The sequence below is a fragment of the Lepisosteus platostomus genome, chromosome 11 (assembly GCF_059453375.1).
Source record: "Lepisosteus platostomus isolate fLepPlt1 chromosome 11, fLepPlt1.hap1, whole genome shotgun sequence".
NCBI lineage: Eukaryota > Metazoa > Chordata > Actinopteri > Semionotiformes > Lepisosteidae > Lepisosteus > Lepisosteus platostomus.
The window spans coordinates 34545698-34567422 of record NC_142621.1 but is presented as its reverse complement, the minus strand read 5'-3'; the positions used below and the strand labels follow the sequence as shown (position 1 = coordinate 34567422).

Genomic DNA, 21725 nt, shown 5'->3' with positions numbered 1-21725 from the left:
ATTACAGTCAATCTATTGGAAATACGCAATGCTTAGTTTTGTGTACCTTCACCGATTTTAAACTTAAACAACTATACATTCTGAAGAAGATACTACATATAGGAAATAAGGAAAAGAATTTGCTGTGACCATTTTCCCCAATACTCGAAACAGAACCATCTAAGCAGGCTATTAATTCTGATTCAGGTCTGTGTTATACAGTACATAAATGCTTGCTTCTGCTACACAGTGGGGTGAAAAGGAAAACTGAGAAAATGAACACAGTTGGAAAAAAATATTCACTGCAAATTTCAGCAATTAATCCACTGTTTCAAAGTGTTTCATGGCTGAGTGAATAAGATTGATTTCATGAGGTGATCCTCGTCGCCTTGCCTTCAAAAAGAACTGCTTCACACAGTGTGGTAAAAAAAAAATCTCAAAATTAACAAGAAGAAAATGCAATCCACATTACGCAACAGCATTTTTGACTTTGTGGCACTCAGAGTTATTCTGTTTTTTTCTGGAAAAGAAGTGAGTGCACTACTCTGAGAGCATGTTGCATTCGAGAAAAAAAACATTTTGGAAGTGCCACAAAGGTAAAAGCAGAGACCAGATTCGTACAGCTATAATAAAAAAGCAGTATTTCTACTCGAATGACCAACACCTAGATTTACAAGCCAGGTTTACAGAACACACACAGTATGGTCAGCAAAGACAGTCAATTGCTTTCTGTAATATACATGTTTTTAACAGCTTTCATTAACCATTTCCTTAAAGCTTTCATGAACCAATTAGCATTGATATTTACTTAAGGGTTCAAACAGCTCCTTATGCCAACAGTCCTATTTTATCTACATCACCCTGGGTAACTGCCTCAGAATACCAGGAAATAATGTAATAAAGTAAGAACAAACACTCAAATGCAGCAATATAGGTAACATACTTATTTTCCCACAAGTTTCCGTATTTAACATCTGGTCAAAAATAACACATTCATCTCAAGAACTGCTCTCTTCACACATTTTCTGGAGAAATCAATTCAAATGCTTTGTTTTGGTCCAGTCATATCTTGTTATTCTGACAGCCTTAAAAAAAAGCCTTCACTAAAATCCAAAGGGATTCTTCTGTTACAGTACATGAAATACTTCCCCTATCTATGAATTGGCTTCATCACTCCTCTCCACCCCACTGACAGCTGATGTGTTGTGAGCGTTCTGGCACACTATGGTTGCTGTAGCATCATCGAGGTGGGTGCTGCACATTGATGGTGGTGGAGGGGAGTCCCCATTACCTATAAAGCGTGTTGAGTGGGGTGTCCAGAAAAACGCTATATAATTTAAGGAATTATTCTCAATTATTATTAACTTATAAACTGTTATTTTTCTCTCTGCTCCCTACCTTCTCGACTCATAGGAATTATTACTTTATACTATACCAGGCTTGTATCACAGTAACTCAGTCTAATTCCCTGCAGAACTCAGACTGCATGACAGCCTGTTCCACAGTTGGCTCCATGCCAAGTGATACTTTACACTAGGAAACATGTAAAATTTCCTTTTTTTAATTCCAATACTTTTCTTTATTTACTTAAGATTAGGCCAGGGAAGGGCTACATTGCTGAATCATGTAGACTATAAAGTGCTCCAGAATGCCAGGTATGGGCAGAAGACACAAAGCAGAAAAGGACACTGGACAGCAACAAAGCTTTAAGAAATCAGGCTGGGGGGACTGAATTCATCCAATTACCAGCCATGGACTTCATTAACCCACAGTGGCCAGTGTAGACTACAAGGATTTCTGAAATATCATAAACACATTTTTACCAACAGTCATACACAAGTTCCATTTCCTTATTTTCTAGTCATTCCCTTCCCCTTTTACTAATCTAATGATTTTTATATCTTATTATTCTAATTCTATAGACATTGTGCTGCTGTGAAGCAAAATGAAGACTAGGGAAGGCAGAGTTACAGTTGATCAGTTACTGATTCATCAGATACCACCCAACAGACAGACCATGAATGCGGCCTGAGAGATATCTAGTGCATAACTCCTATGACATTTCATAGTTTTTCTGAGATTTCCTCAGGGTGGCTCATGGTGGTTCAAATGAGAAAGCAAGGTTAATGGATGTGAAAACATTCTCCTTTGTCTCAGTAGATAAGAAATGTGACATTCTTAAGCCCCACTCCTGAAACACCTTTTCTAGGCATGTGGAGTAAATGCATGCAGCAACTACAGCACTGTCTCACACATCAAGGAAAAAAAATTGCTGATTTTACTGTGCTACCACAATATTAGAGTGTAATCCCAAGTTGGTCTAATCATGCCTGTTGGGAGAATAATTTGCATCGGCCCACTTAGGCACCGCATGACACACTTAAGAAAAGGCCTGGTTTGCTACTACTTGATGGTTCTAAGGAATCATGAAACATGCAGTGTGGTGAGATATTCTCTTAAATTTTGGCTAGACCGCATATGAGTATAAATTAATATTTCTGCTATACCCAGATCAAGAACTAATCCACAAAAATGTTGTGGCAAAGAAAAACAAACCATTTGTGTGTCGTTTCTTCAACCCACAGGTACGCCTACAGAAGTACTGGAACAGCTGAAGTTAATCTCAGATGTCTAGGGGTTTAAAATCCCCTTGATATTAAGACTTGGAAAGTACGTTTTTATTTAACATTTTACAATTCAGCTAATTACTTAGTATCCCTGTGAAGGACAACTAAAGTCTTTTTACCTTACTTTCAGAACATTTTGCTACACATTTGTGTATATTCTATGTTGCTTAATTTGCATTTCATTAAATGAATATCAACATACAAAACATCTCGAAAGACATTCTTTTATCTGCTTGGAACAGCTAAACAAAGATCCCTTAAAATGCAGGCTGAAATTAAAGATTAGATACACTCCAGTAATTACACTCTGCTTGAGCTCAGCAATGTATTTTAAATGAGCCACATTTTTTTCTGAGAATATGGATTGTAATTATTCCTTATTAGCTATATAACTATAAAAAGTTTAAAAAGAACCACAGGCATTTTACAAGAACAAACAGTTTGTAGTTTTTTGTGTTGTATATTGTCGAATTTCTTCAGCACCATAACGAATAACACATCAACTCACCCTCCCCCACCCTATTATTACTCAGCACCAAAAAATGTAAGCCTTACACACAGAGTAGCCTACAGAGCTACTTCACAGACCTCCCCTAGACACTCAATCTCACCATATACTATGAACCTGCCTCCCATTACAGCTACAGTACATCTCACGGTGCATTTCTGCATGATCACTGTGAAGTCAACACTCTTGCTGCTTAAGGAAATGTTTCAACTAGCATACTCTAGGAAAAAAAAACTAAATTTAATTATACATTTTCTCAAAAAACTTGAGCTTTTGTTAAAGCAAAACATCTTTCGAATGAAACCGAAAATTTCATTCTGATTATTAATGAAGAAAAACACACAACACTTCATTTCTAATGTGATGCATAGATTGTATACATACATACAGTATGACTGAAATCAGTAGCATCCAAATCAAAACCAAACTTCCCACTAAAACGTAATGCTACCCTGGAAATTACAGTGACTGAATATTAATTGACATGTAATTAATCAATCCATTTTATAACCACTTCATCCCATGCAGGGTCATGGGGAGCCAGACACATTGGATGGGACACCAGTCCGTCACAGCATGTTAATTAAGTTAATGTTATCGTTTAGAATTTGAATTTATGGGTTTCTCTACATAAATATAGTCAATTTCCTGTTTGAATGTTTTCTCCATCGTGTTTATGCAATATTGTCACAGGCATCGAATCTGACAAATCGTGCAAAGGTACGAAATTTATTTTTCAGGTAAAATGAATCATCGCACTTCAAAACAAAGGCAAGAACTATTCCAGAATGTTCTTTTTCAGGGAAATCCCAGGAAGCACGTGTAACTGGAAGCCTTTATTCTAAGTGACTGAGGTGCAAGAACCCAGACAAGTCATTTTCATGTTCCTTCTCGGGGTTCCCAAGGTGCTGTGCGAGACACTGTGCTGTATCTATAGCAGAGATGGGTCTATAGTTGCTATAACTCACTGGATGTCTTCTTATACATTTTCAGGATTCACCCATGCTTGTTTGTACACCATGCTTGTAGTGTGCTCCAGAACCACTTTCATTTCTCCAATTTTTAAAAGAAAAAAAAGTTTAAAATGCTAACTCACCTTTTCATGATTTCAACATAACCTTTTCTTTCTTCCTTCGAGAAAGCTGTGGTGGCAAAAGTCGCTGAGCTCATGACTCAAAAGAAGGAAATCCGGGCCCTACAGGCCATCAGATCTCCTACACTGACAGCTCTCATGCACCCAGTTCTGCAGAAAGGCAAAACCAGCAGTGAAAGTTTTCAGTTCATCTCTCATGTTTCCTTAAACCCACATGACCAGATCATGTTCCACTAACCATTTCCTTTTCAAACAGCCCTGAGCAGCCCCCACCACAGAGGGAAACATCACCGTCACATCACTTTCAACATCTGCTTATCCAATTCAGGGTCACAGTGGCCCAGAGTCTATTCTGGGAAGCACTGGGCGCAAGGTGGGATACGCCCTGGGCAGGACGCCAGTCCATTGCAGAGCACACAGTGTACACTCATACCAGTGTCCATTTTATTTTTACAGAGGCCAATTAACCTAAGAATATGTCTGTGGACCGTGGAAGGAAACCACAGCACCTGGAGGAAACCCAGGTGAACAGGGAAAGAACATACAAACTCCACGCAAATAGCACCCCAGGAATTGAACCCAGGACCCCAGTGGCTGTGAAGCAGCAATGCTAACCAATGCCCCCTCGTGCCACCCAGAGAGGAAAACGTTTCTTCTTAAGTCATTGGGATTGCTATTGTGGCACTTCTCAAGCAAGAGGTGATCATTTCTGGCTCTTACAGCAAAAGAAGTCAAATCCATATCACACTGAGAGGTGTTGGACTGGGCCTGGTCAGTTCTAAGATGGGAGATCTCTAAGAAAAACTAGGTTACCACAGTAGGTGGTGTTGACACTCTAACAGCTGGTCATCCTGTAGACCGTAATTTCCAAAACACTGCTCACCAGTCTACAAGACCAACAACCTCACAGACGGGGACCAAATTCCGCTTTGGGCTTGCAAACTCTGGCCTCCCTAGAATAACACCCTTCATGGTAAAAAATGGCTTCAACTGGTAAAAATAATGTGTTATTTCTCCACCCAATCTGTTGCACAATGGAACTGCTGGTGCATCACCCAGATGGGGGCTGCACTTCCATGAAATGGATGGATGAAATACATAAAGCACAACATGCAAAATACTGAATGTAGATGCTGACTGCCCGGCCAGCCTCTGGATTAATTCAGTCTGTCATCCGGGTGTCATGTGGATGCTTCTCGATTCATTGTCTACACAGGTGTCTTCTATCAGTGGAGCGAAAGGGCAGTTTAATTAATCTGAGAGCAAGCCAGAAACTAGAATTTTCAAAGAAGCGGGATTCTGGTATACTGGATTAGTCAAGTGTGCGTGCGAGGTGTAAGGTTTAAAGAAACACATTATGTCTATATAAAAGGCACATATGTAGAAAAAAGCTCTTGGAATTTTCAACAAAAGCTCAAAGTGGGTGCAAGGAGTGGATCTACTCCTCTACCAGGATGGAAGGTAGACAGTAGTGCACCAGTAGAAGTAGCTGTGTAGGAATGTATGGTGTGTAGCCAGCAGTAGACTGATGGTGGGCTAGTGCACAGGGGATGGAAATCCAGGCTGAGGCCAGGAAGCTTGCAAATCACATAACCACCACTTTTACCCTTCATTACTGTTTAACAAAGCATTATTTTGTGAAACTGATTTATTGCTGCACCTTTTCACAGTATCTTTAAATGTACTGCACTGTATTTTTTCATTGAATGTTGTTTGGATTTATGATTGTGTAACAGGTCGGAATTCATCCAATAACCAAAATGAAGAGAATTCCTCAATGCACACAGGGCTGCCACAAAGTGCAGACAGCGTAGACAAGAATGATTTCTGAAATATCTCCAATACGCAGGCTTTTCTACTATTCTAGTCATTTCTCTCCCCTTTTACTAATCGGAGCAGTTTTAATTTTTTTTTAATTCAACATACTTTTTAACATGTTGTTCACAAGTTCTTTTAATGTCTCGGTTCAATCTTGGTTATGTATAAATGTAATGTATATACAGTATGTACTGTGTCTCCTTATTACTCCATTAAATCAATTAATTGATTCTAATTGAATTGAAAGTACACATTGGACAGCAATGTCAATTCACACCATGTCATCTCTTGTTGAAGGTCACAAGGCTCGTGCTCAGTGAGCTCATCTTTATTGGCAAAAGGCAAAATGTTGCCTACAAAGCAGCTGGGCCTTCTATGGGAAACACATTTCCTTTGTTCTGGGAAGCATTCTGCAAGCATAAAGAAGGCAACATATACGGAAACCATTTTGTTTCCAACATACAACTGCAAAAATATTTATGGACAGAAACACAAATTTACAAAGTCCAGGTATTTATTTATATTTACAAACCCAATATATATATATATTATTTTCATTTCGACACTTTTGGAAATTAAGCATATCTGTTTCGTTTGAAATTATTCTTGAGTTACTGTTTAATAAGAATTACATTACACTTGTGCTGCCCATTATATATGGAACATTACTTCTGAATGCAATATCAGCTTCCAGATGAAAGTTCTGTGGAGATATCACAGAAGATGAGCAGAATCCAAACTTCCAATAATAAAAAAAACAGGAATTAACTATTTGTTAAATTTTGGAAAACTATTCAGAAGCCCAGGGTCTGTTCATATGCTTGACAATGAGCACGATCTGACTAAACATTCCTTAGGGGATTTATACATTTTAATTTTAAAACTTCTGAGTGCCTTAACTTCTAAAGACATTTGCAAGTTTGAGACTGGGTCCCCTAAGTGCTCAGAAATCGTCGTGGGAGTATGGAACAGACTACCCAGCTATATTGTTGAACCTAAGACCCTGGTTTCTTGCACAAAACTGTTAATTCACCCAAGGATCTCATTCAGCCCTTAACTGCTAAATGGTTTAGATGGGTGAAATGGCCTCCTCTCGTTTATAACCTTTCCTATGTTTAAAACATGGAGTCTGACTCGCCCCACATGGATGCAGGGATCAACATCATGTGCCAAGATGTAACAACACAATTTCAGATCCACAAGACGGTGGGCAAATTCTAAAAAAATGATATAGAAAAATCATTTGCAATACAATGTATATGTGGTAAAAAAAAAGAAATCTGATTTGTATCATTTTTCTATCAAAGTTATCAATAAAACAGCTCATGTTTTATAGCAAGCACATCTCATCGGGCCTGCTTTATCACTGTAAGAGCTAAGAATGGCAGTTCTGTAGCTTTGAAGAGGTACCAAATGCAAGTTGAGCACATCAAGGTTTTCAAACTCCGATCATGTCTGCCCTTCCTGACAAGTAAACTGCAAAAGGTTTGCATATTTTGAAGAAACCTGGGGTAGCTGACTTTGCAAACATGCAGCCAGTGAGCACAGGCGCTTCCCGTACTTGACAGCTCAATGCTCTTGAAATCATTCACCGGCACACAGCCAATCTCTACCCTTCAGCCTTCAGCAATAACTGAACTCGCGACATGACTCAGCTCTTCAGAGTTTTCAGGGCACAACTCCTGCTGAACAGCAAGCATGCAAAACATCTCAGCAGAACTGACTCTAATACTCTAATACAAAGGTTCTCTGGTAGAAACAGAAAGAGCTTTCAAACAGAGGGCCACAATAAATCACAGCTGCGACAAGCAAGAGAGCAACTGAGCAACAGAAGCGCCAATTGAAGACAGCATACATGTGGTTTACCTATAAAATATATCACGCAGTAAATGCCGCAGGTGGTCTGAGATCGAAAAAAAAAATAATTCTCTATGAAAATAGAAAATTTTCAATGCCAAACAACAGTAGTGCATATACAAACCTCATTACTCCAGCACAAGCTTAAACAAAGCATTTAAGAGTTTAAACAAAGCGTCTGCCTTTGATGCTGTGCCATAATATGGGATTGTGGCCTTTTGTAGACATGATAATTTGATCCAGAAGGGCAGACAACACAAACTGGTTCAGACTGGTTCAGCCCATATGGGCTGCAGGATGTTGTTCTTTCAGACGAACGGCTGTGACCACAGAGGCTGAAATGTCTGCTGAGAGCAGCGAAGCTTTCCCTGCTCCCCTTGAGCCTGTGGCACTCGGCAGCACACACCAAGCCCTCCCCTTGAGAGCACTTCACTGTTCCTCAACAGTGCTGTTGAGATGCAAGCAGGCAGCGTTTCTCCCACCGGGGCCCTGTACAGGCTTAAAGCACACTGGGCAGGTAAGTGGATAGAAACAAAAACATCACGGAGAGCTAAAAGAGCCAAAGAAAATGTGTTCTGAGAGGGAAGACAGGAGAAATTCACAAGTTTCTTTTCAAATCACCGGCATTATAGTGTATTAAACCACACAACCATTTTAAAATCAGCACCCTGCATTTGTCATTTCATTTGTACATTACACTACTACAAATGTTACAATTTTCCAACATACAATAATAGATACTAACAGACATCAACAGGTGCCCTGTAGCAAAAACACAAATATAAACCAACAACATGGGCTTTCGAATTTAGAGTCGTTTAGAGTTTGATCTACAAGTACTGTATGGCAAGATTATAGGAAGTGTAAATTGCAAAACAGCACCATATCGTAAGCTGACAGAATCACAAGATGCCACATGCAGCAATGAGATTACAGTTTGTCAGCCCCAGAATTCCCCTGGCATCCCTGTTAAAATTATCACCTAAGATAGACAGTATAAAACAACCATAAAATCTTAAGCCTGAAAGATAATAAACATAAGTGCTTTTTTAACCCAGAATACTTTTCACCCCCTTCACATGTATAGCAATATACAGTACTGTAATCTAAATGACTACTTCCTCTGTTACAAGATAATGCTGTTAATAGCACTAGAAGTTCAGGACATTTTTGGCTCCCATCAGTCCAGTGAAAAGGTGCAGTTTAGTCGCAGGCACAGATGTCAGCCCCAGTGTGGCATTACTACAACTTCTTAGTCCCAAGATCAAACAAATCAACAGCATATACTTATCAAACATCAATTCTAAAATCATCCTGAAGGAAAATTCAGAATTGTTTTCGGTCCCTAACATTTTTCACCTCTTATTATACTACAATATCTAAACTTTTTTATGTGGAATAATGAATTTTCTTTTCTCCAAATCATGATTAATAAAAAAACTCCACATTTGACTGAACCAAAGTCTATAAAGGGGGAAAAAGCAAAACCAACTTTTGAATGGTGTTTTAGTTTTGTATTCTAGCTCTCATGGATGATGGGATTAATTCAGCATTCATTTTTAATCTGTCATGGATATTCCACACAGACCAGGACATTTTTTACTATATATTTACAAGCAATTCACCACATTTAAATGTGTTACATTTTGCAAATTTTCATTTCACACTCATGTATCTGCACGTTATCACCCACTGTTCAGACTCTTCAGCAGCTCTATTCCTGCAAATGTGTATCACTTAATTTCTAATGAATGATAAGTGTAAATGCTCACACAGAGCTAACAACTTCTGGGTTTAATCAGCCCATACCAGAATAACAGAGGGGTAGCATGGGCGGTCTAAGTAATTTTTAAATGACACACTGCAAACAACTCTACTATGAAATTGCTACTGGCTCAAATCTTTGCTATTCATCTTTAGTTCTTTTTTTTTCTGCAAAGTTACTTTTTCTGTCAGTTCAGTGAATGTAAACATTCAAAATCCAAACCAAAATCCAAAAAGCCAGACTGAAACCTGCCAAATGTAAGCAACTAAGGTTGCTGCTGGAAGAGGTGTTAGTGGGGCCAGCAGGGGGTGCTCACCCTGTGGTCCATGTGGGTCCTAATGCCCCAGTTTAGTGACGGGGACACTATACTGTAAACAGGCGCCGTCCTTCGGATGAGACGTAAAACCGAGGTCCTGACTCTCTGTGGTCATTAAAAATTCCAGGGCACTTCTCGAAAAGAGTAGGGGTGTAACCCCGGCGTCCTGGCCAAATTTCCCCTTGGCCCTTACCAATCATGGCCTCCTAATAATCCCCCTCTATGAATTGGCTTCATTACTCTGCTCTCCTCCCCACTAATAGCTGGTGTGTGGTGAGTGTTCTGGCGCACAATGGCTGCCGTCGCATCATCCAGGTGGATGCTGCACATTGGTGGTGGTGGAGGGGAGTCCCCATTACCAGTAAAGTGCTTTGAGTGGAGTGTCCAGAAAAGTGCTATATAAGTGTAAGCAATTATTATTATTATTATTATTATTATTATTATTTTCGGTTCTGCTTATTTCTGACCAGAGGGACATATGCAGGAGATTTCTAAACAGCTGCTGATTTTGTTAATTCCTTCTTAAGCTTATAGTAATAAACACACACTTCTCAGGGTCCAGGCACTTTTTTGATGCCCTTTTAGGTTCAAGGTGGCAAAGTCCCAAGCGAGGGAAAAAACTTAAAAATATGAAAATAAAGAAGAAATAAATCCATAACATAGCCACACCGAAACTACAGTATATGAATATAGAACTGTTCAGTTCACAAAAAAGAGAAAATGTATGTTGCAGAGAGAGAGAGGTTAAAGAGAAAATCATTTTGGTTTACCTAGGAGCAACCCTTCAAACCAATAGGAGCTGTGCTAAAGAGGGACATCAATCACAGAGCCCAAATACATCATGCAGTAAAAACATTTATTATGTTATTACAAAGTGTTTCCCTTTTGTGTTGCTTTGTTCAGGTCCGTAGCAGTGTGGGTGCAAGGGTCTGTGGCGTGTTGTTCTCTGCAGGAGGCCTACAGCTCTGGGCATGACAGAGAGCACGCGTCTCTCCCACTTGCATGAACAACTAGCCCCCCCAAGTTACTGCCCCCAGTCTGGCAGAGAAACAGACTCCCCACCTGTGGAGAAACCAGGGAAAACACTGCTAGCAAATTTATGCACCTGTTTTAGGGTGTTTGCCATTAGCCAGTTGCTATTTCTTCTCTCACTGAGCTAAGTTTTATTTGGCCGTCCAATATTACTTGCTGTTCAATGATGTGTGCCCTAGCTGCGCTCAGCCTGAATGGATGCAGTCAAAATTCAACCTAGAGGTCGCAAACATATTACTAATTAGGAAACAGGTAAAGGTTTAGTCCATAACATTGTATCTCTTTTCTTTTCCTTTCAGCATGTAATAAACCTTTACCTGTTCCTGCACATGCTGACATAGACCTGTGGGACTGTACTTTAGCACCACTAGTAATATGTTGAAGTTCAGCAGATAGCTATCAAATATGGTCTGAGAACCTATAATTCAAGAAATCCTAAACATAATTCAGATATTGTAACCACTTTCCTCTACAAGTATCCTTTTGTCTGGAAAGGCAATTTTTAAGCTTTGGACATGTGTTAGTAAATCTGGTTTAAAGCAGTGCAAAATAAGCACATACTGCACATCTATTCAAAACAGTTGTAAATCGTGTCTAGAGTGTTGGTTGGTGTGGCTGCAGTCCAAGCGTAAGAATTTCTAAGATCAAACTCCAGATCTGTAGTCAGAGAGTAAATGGAAGCAACCGTAATGGTACTGTAGCTGCAGGTCAGGGCCTGGAATGAGTCAATGCTCCCGATGTACTGCTTGGTGTGAGATTAAGGACTGTCCAAAGGGCTGAGTAGGTAGTCATTAACTCCTACTCTGCTCCTACCTTTTCAGTAGCTCAGACAAACCCTAATTAATGTAAAGTCAAGGGCTGACTTGGATTAATGTTTTATTGGTTTAACTCTGAGGTAATGGCTATTAGATTGTGGGGCGGGGCGTGAGATAAGAAGCACACGCAGAAGTTGAAGAGATACGATTTTTACAAATCAAGAATAGAGTGTGAACTCCTCCCAAACCTTCATTTAATACTCCATTAAGAGCCATGCACAAAAAAGGAGGACACTGTCTTCAGCAGCTAGCTCTTCACGTGGCTGACTCTTGTTTAAGTCAATTACGTAATTAGGGGGATTTTTTACCTAGGTGCTGTACTGGGATGGCTTAGAGGGGCTTCTTTGTCGACAGCAGACTACAACCGATACTCCTGAATTTAATCCTGTGAATGCTTGCCATTTAGTCAATAAGAGATACATCCATTTTCCAATTAATGTTCACTCAGCTGTGGTCATTATGGGGCTCACAGTGAGAAAAACACTGTACTGGTATGTCTCATTTCTTTATTTTGCTTACAGAGTCTTTGCACTTTTAAAGATTCACAGAGCTAAATAACTTCCCTAATAATCACCAATTACTATTTGAATCATGTTAGATTAAAAAACCATTCATTTATTACCCATAACACTGAACTGGCATAATACTGGCTTGCTATCTAACCCTGCTAAAAATGTAATTATTTTTGAGTTGAGATTTAAAAAAAAGAGTCTTAAGCTTATTTCCTGTCTAATTATTCTGATGCTCCGTGGACTAATTTTGAGCCTTTCTCAAAGTACAGGAATTGCTTTCTCCCAATTTATAAAGATAAAACCACAACAAAGAAAGGCAGTTTTCCATCTTTAAGGTCCATTACCAAGGAAAGGTCTTCTGAGATGTTGTTTTTACCAAGCACTTTTTTTCCCACCACAAGCACTACAGTTAATGGAGGTCAGTTTATAGTTACTTGGTTCAGTTTGGTCACCCTTAACATTAGCTATCCCGAAGCCCATGGTTACTACCCATATCTTAAGTTCAAGGAACACTTAAAGCAAAATGTAAGGGGAAAATTAACATTAAATGTAATCATTACACACCTGTTACAAATTTAACGTTTTTACAGTTTGCATTTTGTAGACCTCAGAACATCTCTACAGTTATTTACCCACAAAATGCTGCACATCTCAGGGTGTGGAAATTATATAGATATATTTTACACTTATATTTTATGTTGGACTTTCGAGAAATCTGCACTACTGCACTGCACTACCAAATCCCAAAATCTGAGGTGAGGTGAGTCATAGATGCAGTGTTTAGAAGTACTACCTGTTTACCGATTCCTGTTTCCATGACATACGACTTGCCATTTTTAGATTATTTGTGCAAATATAGCTTTCTGGGTTTGTCTCTCCAATTCAAAAGCACTGCAACAGATAAGCAATACATTTCAGAATTGCTTCCCCGCCCTCCTGTTTCACAGCATCCTTATAAAGATGTAATAACAACAATATTCTCATTGCCCAATGAAAAGATTTTAGTCTGTAGATAAATTGAATAAATATTAAAGTGGTAACATAAAACAGATCTAAGTAATGTGAATTCAGTCAGTATGTGGCTGTTCTATGTGAAATGTGATTTTCAGCATAGGTCAGACTTACTATAAAAGCCACAAGCAAAACCAGGAGAGGAATATGACCAATTAAACTGAATAAGATTAAAACAAAGATACTGTACAAGGTCCCATAATTTTCCTCTCAAGAATGTAAACCTTATCCAGGTCCATCCATTCATTCATTTTCCAATCTGCTTTATTCAGTACAGAGTCGCAGGGAAACAAGCAAAGGGTGTAAGATTGAATACACACTAGATTGGATGCCAGTGCATTGCACTAATACTAACACAGACACTCACATCAGGGCTAGTTTTACAGAAGCCAATTAAGCATGTCTTTGGTCTGTAGGAAGAAACTGGAGTGCCCTGAGGAAGAGACAAACACAGAGAAAACATACAATCTCCACGCAGATAGCACCCCAGGAACTGAACCCAGTTAACTTCTGTGCCACCATACCAAACCTCTTTAGCAAATCTAAGGAGCTGAATTTAATAACATCTCTGAAACACAACACCAGAAGGATGCTAAAAACAAAAATGGCATTTCATGGCTTCTGTCAATGTGAAACCTGACAGACCACTAACAGAGGTATGAGGTATTTTTTTCTTAATGTTGGTCTGTCTTAGCTTCTGGGAACTGACAAGGCCAGTTTCCAAGGAGACAGGGACAGTGCAGATAACATGAAATGTGTTGTAGGCACAATTTGATAAAGGGGTCTGCTCTTCTAACCAGAGAATGCTTCTGACAAACACCACTTTTTATTAGCTTCTACCCTGTGGATGACATAATTCACTCAATAAATCCACCAGATACAGATGGATCCTACTCTACTCAAATGTAATGGCATGAACAATGGATTAGTATTGCCAAAACAACAATTAACCAACATTTACAACATAAAACATAAGAATAACAAATATCATATCTAAAGGAGAACTAACAAAGGCTGATACCATACTCACAAGTTTGCAAACAGGAATTTGAGGTATTCAGAAAAATCTTTGTTTAGAAAGTTCTATTGCTTATGGAGAGAATAGAAGATCCTGTTTATATCCACACTGAACGAAGTACAACAACAGTCTAAAGCTAATGCTTTCGACTTATTGATCATTAGTCTGTTTACTAATTAAAACCAGATTTGACTAATAAAAATCATTAAGAATTTCGCAACAAAACATGACTAAAAAACTAGGAAAGCCCACTCTATGAAAGGTATCACAGAAACACTAGGGCTGTTAAAGGAGCCAATTTTCAGAGAGGAATGACAGGTGAGTTCATCACTACAGCTTCAAGACAACACCTTAGAATAATCAGACATTTTTAACACAGAAAAGCCATTGACATCGTGCAGATAATGATGAAGATTAGGGGCAGAGATCAGTGCGAAATAATGGATTTGCAACAGCAGTAGATCACCGTGAAAAAGACATGACAGAAAAAACAAAGAGGTTAGCCAGGGGAATGAATGAACGAAGCATCTAAAATACACCACCCAAAACCATCAAACTCTTCAGACACTGACCTTTGGTCAGTAAAACACAGGCTGATGTCAGAATGCTGAAATAAAAGAACAGGTTTGGGCACTTTCACAGAAAAGAAAAGTACTGCTGAGATTCAATCCACAAAGAACAGTTTGGAATGTGACTAAACTAGTTTTGGAAAAAATCTCTTAATAGGACTAAACACTGACTGCTGAAGGGGTCAGGGGCATTACTCACTGTTAAAAATAAAAAAGTGGGTATGTGCATTTCAGGGGAGCCCTGTGTAAGTTTATTTAACAGTGCTCATGAGCTATTCAGACAGGTTTAGGGAAATAACCAAACATTTGAACAATTTCTCAGATTGAGGCACTAACAGCTACTGCACTTTCCATGCAAAGGTAATGGCAATCCAGTTTTACCAACCCTGGAAAACAAGGGTGAGGCACCTCAGGTCAGACTGAACTGAGCAGCTGAGATCTTCTGCATGTAGCATCGCAAGGACAACCTCACCCACTATTCTACTCTTGGCAACACTGTCTAATCTCTTAGATTTGAATTTTACGTCTGTTGAAATGTTAAATTATGTATTCAAGATTATAGTAACACTTATTAATTTCACACTTTTCCTTCTCAGGGTTAACACTGTGTGCCACTTGCGACATCTCGAACCTGAGTTTCACAGATTCCTGTCACATTCTTTGTAGTGTGTTAGTGTGTTATGAATGTTTACTTAAAACTTAGACATAAAGAATGTTGGCTTTAACACGTTTGTCACAGGGCAAACCCCCTGGACACCTCGCCATAGGATAAAGAGGCAAGGACTCTCATTCGGGGTAAAGAATTATCCAAGGGGCAGATCTGAACGTGGACATGGGGTGGAGCAGGAACGCAACAGAAAATGATTGTGAGGAAAATGGAGGCTCTCACTGAGATTGTTGTAGAATTCTGGGAAGCTATGTCATGGAAGATCACAAGTTAAGAGTAGCAGAGGTGAAGAGAAACTTGGCTGCTGTCACTCCTTCTGAACTTTCATTAAAATCTCCATTAAACTGGTAAAGACTCAGTACAAATTATTAAGACTTACTATCAGGCTAACTTCTTATTACGAGGGAAAAGTAATAATGAGATCTCTTACTGTTTCATGCATTTTATACTTTGCTCATCAGTCAATTCTGATGTAGGAAATGTAAAATTATCCATCCGTTTTTTAACTGCTTCTTCCAATACAGAGTCGTGGGGGAAGCAATGGGAAAAGGACAGGACACACCTGGATGGGATACCAGTCCGTTACAGGGCACACACAGACACAAACACAGACACGCTCACACCTAGGGGCAATTTTCCCAGAAGCCAGTTGACCTGCCAGCATGTTTTTGGGCTGTGGGAGTAAACTGGAGCACCCAGAGGAAATCCCCTGCAAACACAGAAAGAACCTCACGCAGACAGCATCCCAGGCCCAGAACTGAAGCCAGGGCCGAATTGAATATGATTAAGTATATTCAGATCTTCCTACTTCAAGTCTAGATTGAGACTGCTTATGAACTCCTTATGGATCCTAGGTTTTCTATATTAAAAGATTTTTGTATAGAAAATACAGGTAACCAACTACACACTAGTGCACTGTATACACCACATATCAGACTGTTAAGGACTTGTTGAAAGTACATGTATAAAAATGAATGGATGAAATTCTATGCACCAAGTACAACTTCTTTTACACATTAACGAGACCTCCTGGATTAACCTCGCTGAGGTTTACTTAGTTTGAATAAATGCAATCATCATTAAGTCAATTTTATCTTTTCCACCTGGAAAATCCAATGAGGGTTTCAAATCCCCTCTAATTATACTAGCTTGGACAAACACAATTCCATTTTAAGCGAGTAAAATCCACATGGCTTATATTGTTTAAATAAAAAAAGTGCTAAAGAGTTTGTCAGTGTTAAATAGGGCACTGCAGTAGTGATTCACACTGCACTATTCTGGGAAACACAAGCGCTTGTCTAGTTCAGTAAGAGAACAGCCACCGTTCCTGGACTCAGTGTTGGAGCCCAATTAGAAGCTGCTCATCTTCATGACCTTCTCCTTCAGCTGACAGCCAAAATGTTACAAGATTTCATCCAATTTATTTTCCCAGTGATGTGAAACAGCAAGGCAGCAACAGAAACCTCTCACTAGTGGAGATCCGCCATGTGGTGTATTCGTAATACATTTCACTTTTACAATAAAACCCAAAAAGCACTTTTATTTAGAAATTAAATTCAAGCCTTTTGCAATATGAAGGTCAGTTTCCTTAATGAAAAAAAGGCCATAATGTACCCCAAGGCTTTGCATTACTAGTGCAATGGTCTACCACAAAAGCTACACAAGCTACAAGAAGGGAAAATAATTAATGCAATTATATTTATAGAGCAGTTTACACCCCAAAGCACTTCACATACAGCAGGGGACACACTTTATGAATCACTAGAGTGCAGCCCCACCTGGGTATTGCAGAGTAGCTATTATGTGCCAGCAGCTCCAGTACACGGTATATGAGTGGTGAATGGGTTCTTCTCCACACTGAATAAACAGGAAAGGCCTGACTGTACACATCCAAAGTGTAATTCAGCCAGGACTCCAGGGTTAACACCCCTACTCCTCCACAGAGGAGGAAAAGTGGAAAAATTCCACTTTATGTTATCCACGAAGTGATCTTTAATGACCAATTAGTCAGGACCTCGGGGCTCTGAAACATGTTTTAGTATGAAAAGCATACCTGGAGAGTCTGCCAATATGTGTGGCTGTTCTGTCAAAGCCGGTCCATCCAGTTCTCAAGAAAGAATTCAATCCCTTAATGCCTTATAAATAACCCTAGGAGCTGCTTTCAGGTAGAAACCCGACTAAACTAAGCCAAATCTTAAGTGACTAAGACTAAAGGTGACATTAAGTACCTAATTCTGTAGTTCATTTCAGTTTAACATCACAAAGGCACAAAGTGGGTTATTGGTTTTTGTTGTTTTCAATAAGAATGCTTTGTCATCCATAGGAAATGAGAAATCCCACTGTGTTGTTGCACAACTATCAATCACCCACTCTTTCCTCCCCCTACCTTTGTGAAGAAAAACAGATTTTATTTTAATCTTAAAGAATTTCTTCCTGTCACTACATGCTTCTTATAAGAAGCATTTTTTACATCTTAAAAATCCCCATCTTCACTGGAGGGTTCTGAGAGTTTCCATGTGATCCCATGTGAAGAACCATATTAATCAGCTGAAATCGCTCTAAATTGGCTTTGCATTGCTTTTCCTCTGACTGTGATGGTTTAGTTCACATACCACTTAAAAACAAGCAGAAGGAAATGACATTACAGAGATAAAATTCCTCTAATGACTATTAGAACAATTCTCTTCAGAAAACAATGTGAAACCTAACCCTGTGGTTTTCCCAAAAGCTGTTGAAATGGTTTTCCATTCTTTAAATGAGCAAATAAGACAACCATCAAGTTGGTCAAATGCAAGTCATTATTGAGTGCAGGACTTGTTATTTTACATAGTTATTGTTCTACCCATATAAGGTTTTGTATAACAGAACCTGTTAAAGTGTGAAAAAAAATCTTCAAGGTGAGTTAGAAAGAGATGTCTGCTTCAGCTGCCTCGAAGTTGTTAGGTACAAAGAAAATGACACTGTAAATTTTTCATCAGAATTAATTGTCAACAATTTGTGTTAGTTAATCATTATCAAACCATTCCATAGAGTCCTGACATTTCTGAGCAGGTCAAATTCCCTTGCAATGGACAGTGCATGTTGCCTGAAAGACGAGTTCTGTAACTGCTCATCAAGACAAAACAGACAAAACACAGCAAGTTGCCTGCTAATATTCAAGCCATAATGCAATACATAATTCTTGGTTTCAGGTTTTAGGCATTCATTTACGTAAAGTAGGACATAAAACATTAGGTAGGGTCTTCAGAAATCAAAGCTGACTGCTCCTCTATCTCGGACAGTGATAATGGACACAATCCAATGTCGTTAAAACAGGCAAATATTACTCCACTAAGGCTGGACCTCAAAGTCTAAACAACTGAAGAAAGTTACACTAGCTAACAAAGCAGATATTTCTCGCTTGTACACAGCATACTTTCAGTCTTTGTCCTGAAAAATTAATTATATAAAAGAACAGAAAAATTATGCGATCTCAGACAGGCACCAGCCCTAATCAATGATATATTCATATATAAATGATAGCCTCAGAACAGGTGTTCCACAACCTTTTTCTTCTGTAGTTTTATTTTCTGGCATGTACACAATAATTAGCCATAACACCGAATAACAATAAAAGTTTAGTCTCAATCTTTAACTATGCATGCACTGTTTGCCGAAACCCATGATGCATAGTTATTAAGAGCTATTTTAAGTATTTAATCTTTCATCCTCGATGAGAAGCAAGTGCTCCTGTTTCAGGAAATGAAAGAAACCTGCTCACCCCCCCGGGTCTTCCTGTTTTATGGTTCTCAAACTTGGGGTCTTGTCCTTGGTGTCCATGAAGTGCCAATCTGTACACTCCCACCCAGCTTTTGATCTACTAATTTAAACTGTCACTACAAGAGGTCTAGTTCCTTGGCCCGATGACCTTTATTCTCTAATAACTGATTCTCAATCCATTTTATACTCAACCTGGACGACCAGGAATACTTTCTAGTGACTCTCCTGTAAAAGAATTTCCTTTATCTGAGGGAAAGACACTCCTGCCATGAGTTTTCGTATTTTTTATGTATCAGATCCACTCCAGCCTTATTGTCTTCACACTGTTATGGGACACTACCCTAACCTCACAAACAGTGGCTGATCTAATCATGCCACCTCTCACTGCAAGGGGTCTAGACGTCTCTACTTGAGTTATTCACTCACCTAAAATCCCTAAAAGCCCCTTCGCATTTGTTATATGGGATTAAGAACTAGAGAGGCTTGAAGGTGGTTGTGATTGAGATGCAGTCTAGGACAGGACTTGGTCCTCTACAAGTCTAACACAACAGCCAGTCTGTTTTAAACTTGACACTTCACAGGTAAGGTGAAGGTGTACCTAGTACATACAGTACCTACATATACAGTATTTTGGGAATGTCCTATATTGGAGTCCTTTCAGATATTGGTGATTAATGTGTTTTCAGATGTGACCATGCTGCAGAGCACAAGCCTTCTCCTACTCAGTGATAATTCCTGAATTACCTCAGAAATTCTCCTGGCACAATGTCAACTGACAGCTGTCCATTACAGGCAGATGTAACAGCCGCTTAAAAAATGTGCTTGATGTGGCTGGGTGGAGATGGTTCGATACCTCACATCCTTGTATTCATTTGCAGAAATAGTTTGTGTAAAAAATGCATGGCTAGATTTTTTAGTGCAAGACAAGTACATCTACTAGTGCAATGACAGTGTGGTCAGATGCTATTTCTCAATTTACCTTTTAATTTCATTACTGTTTTACTGCAATACTAGGGGGTTCCATTTACTTTAAGTGGGTAAAAAAGCCTAATAATTTTTAAGACATAAAGCAAAGGAAGGAAGTTTACAATAAAACTAAGAAAGAAGAGGGTTATTTTGGCAACATAAGAAATTCTATTTGGCCCCACTTTTCGCAACATGCAATCTACCTGTACTTCTTTCCATTAGAGCACATAAATTAAATTAGAAAATAAATAAAACCAATTGCAATCAAAGGATATTTCAGCATCTGTCCAGTCTCAAGAAAGTAATTTTAGCTGGACTTAGACCCGCCAGCAAAAAACATCACAGCAAATGATTAAGATCGACTTAATTCTAGAGCATCTCACCATGCAGCTGTGAATAATTAAATTTCAAACCGAATCCCAATCCAACAATTAATCCTACATCATGTCTTCCCTGTCTGATGGGTACAGCCACTCTTCTCATATGTTCACATTTGAAGCAGGATATTCAAAAGAAAAGGTAAGCCTTGAAGTCCAAAGACAAAATACTGTCATACTGCCATGGACAAACTCATGGAAACCACATATTAAATAATAAACCACCGCACCATTTATTAAGACAGCTAACTGCAACGTCACTTTCTCTTGATCTGCAGCCATCACAAAATGAAAAGCCTAGTAGCTGTAGGAATGCAGCACTACAAATGGGCACCCTTTCATAACAGAAGCGAATATAGTGGGAGACCACATGAGTGTTTAGGGTGAGGATACTGTGATGACTAGAAAAGCATTTTAGTTAGAAAGGTTAAAAAGTCACATTTAGGGGCCATGTGACTAATAGAATTCCCCTGGCACAACTGGTGGAGGCCTGCCAGGGGTCATCTTGGGATTATTCAGCTAGCACTTCGGCCAGAATAGGCAACTTCAGCGATTCCCAGGCACCTACAGAGAGAGGTCACAGAGGGATACAGTACTCCTCCAGCACATGTTAAACGTCCCATAAAGCCCCATGGAACATGCAGAATGTGAAAATCACAAGGTGAGCAAGTATTAGGAGCATGTCCGCATTTTGTCCAAAGAGCCAAAGCTGTGAGACAAGACATAAATCAATCATGAAAAATACAACAGCCAAGTACAAGCTCTCCCCCAAATTGCCAGATTTTTAGTGAAATAAGTTAAACATTAGGACACCTCCTTGCGTGACACAAAGGATCTGTAACCATGCTTTTGTAGAGTGATGTTTCTGTTATTCTCAATTCAAAGGCAATTATTAAACCAGTGCTGCAAAAATTAATGGTACACACACACTTCACCGCGAGCCAGGAAACATGTTTAACCCTCCTATTCAGTTGCAGGTCAATTCGACTCATTTTAGTTTTTAACTTAACAGCATTACTATTTAATCTGTTTCTCA

General features: G+C 39.1%; 1 protein-coding gene across 4 annotated transcripts in view; it reads right to left on the bottom strand.

Moving 5' to 3' along the window:
- abcc3 (ATP-binding cassette, sub-family C (CFTR/MRP), member 3) overlaps positions 1–21725 on the bottom strand; it is a 94740-nt gene that overhangs the window by 65967 nt on the left and 7048 nt on the right. For 2 of the 4 annotated variants that reach the window (XM_088599379.1, XM_088599377.1), the window contains exon 1: positions 4211–4360. The exons of the other annotated variants lie outside the window; for them this stretch is intronic. The gene's annotated coding sequence lies outside the window, so the exon portion shown is untranslated. Of the gene's footprint in view, positions 1–4210; positions 4361–21725 lie in introns of those variants that run through there. 4 annotated transcript variants of the gene reach the window in all.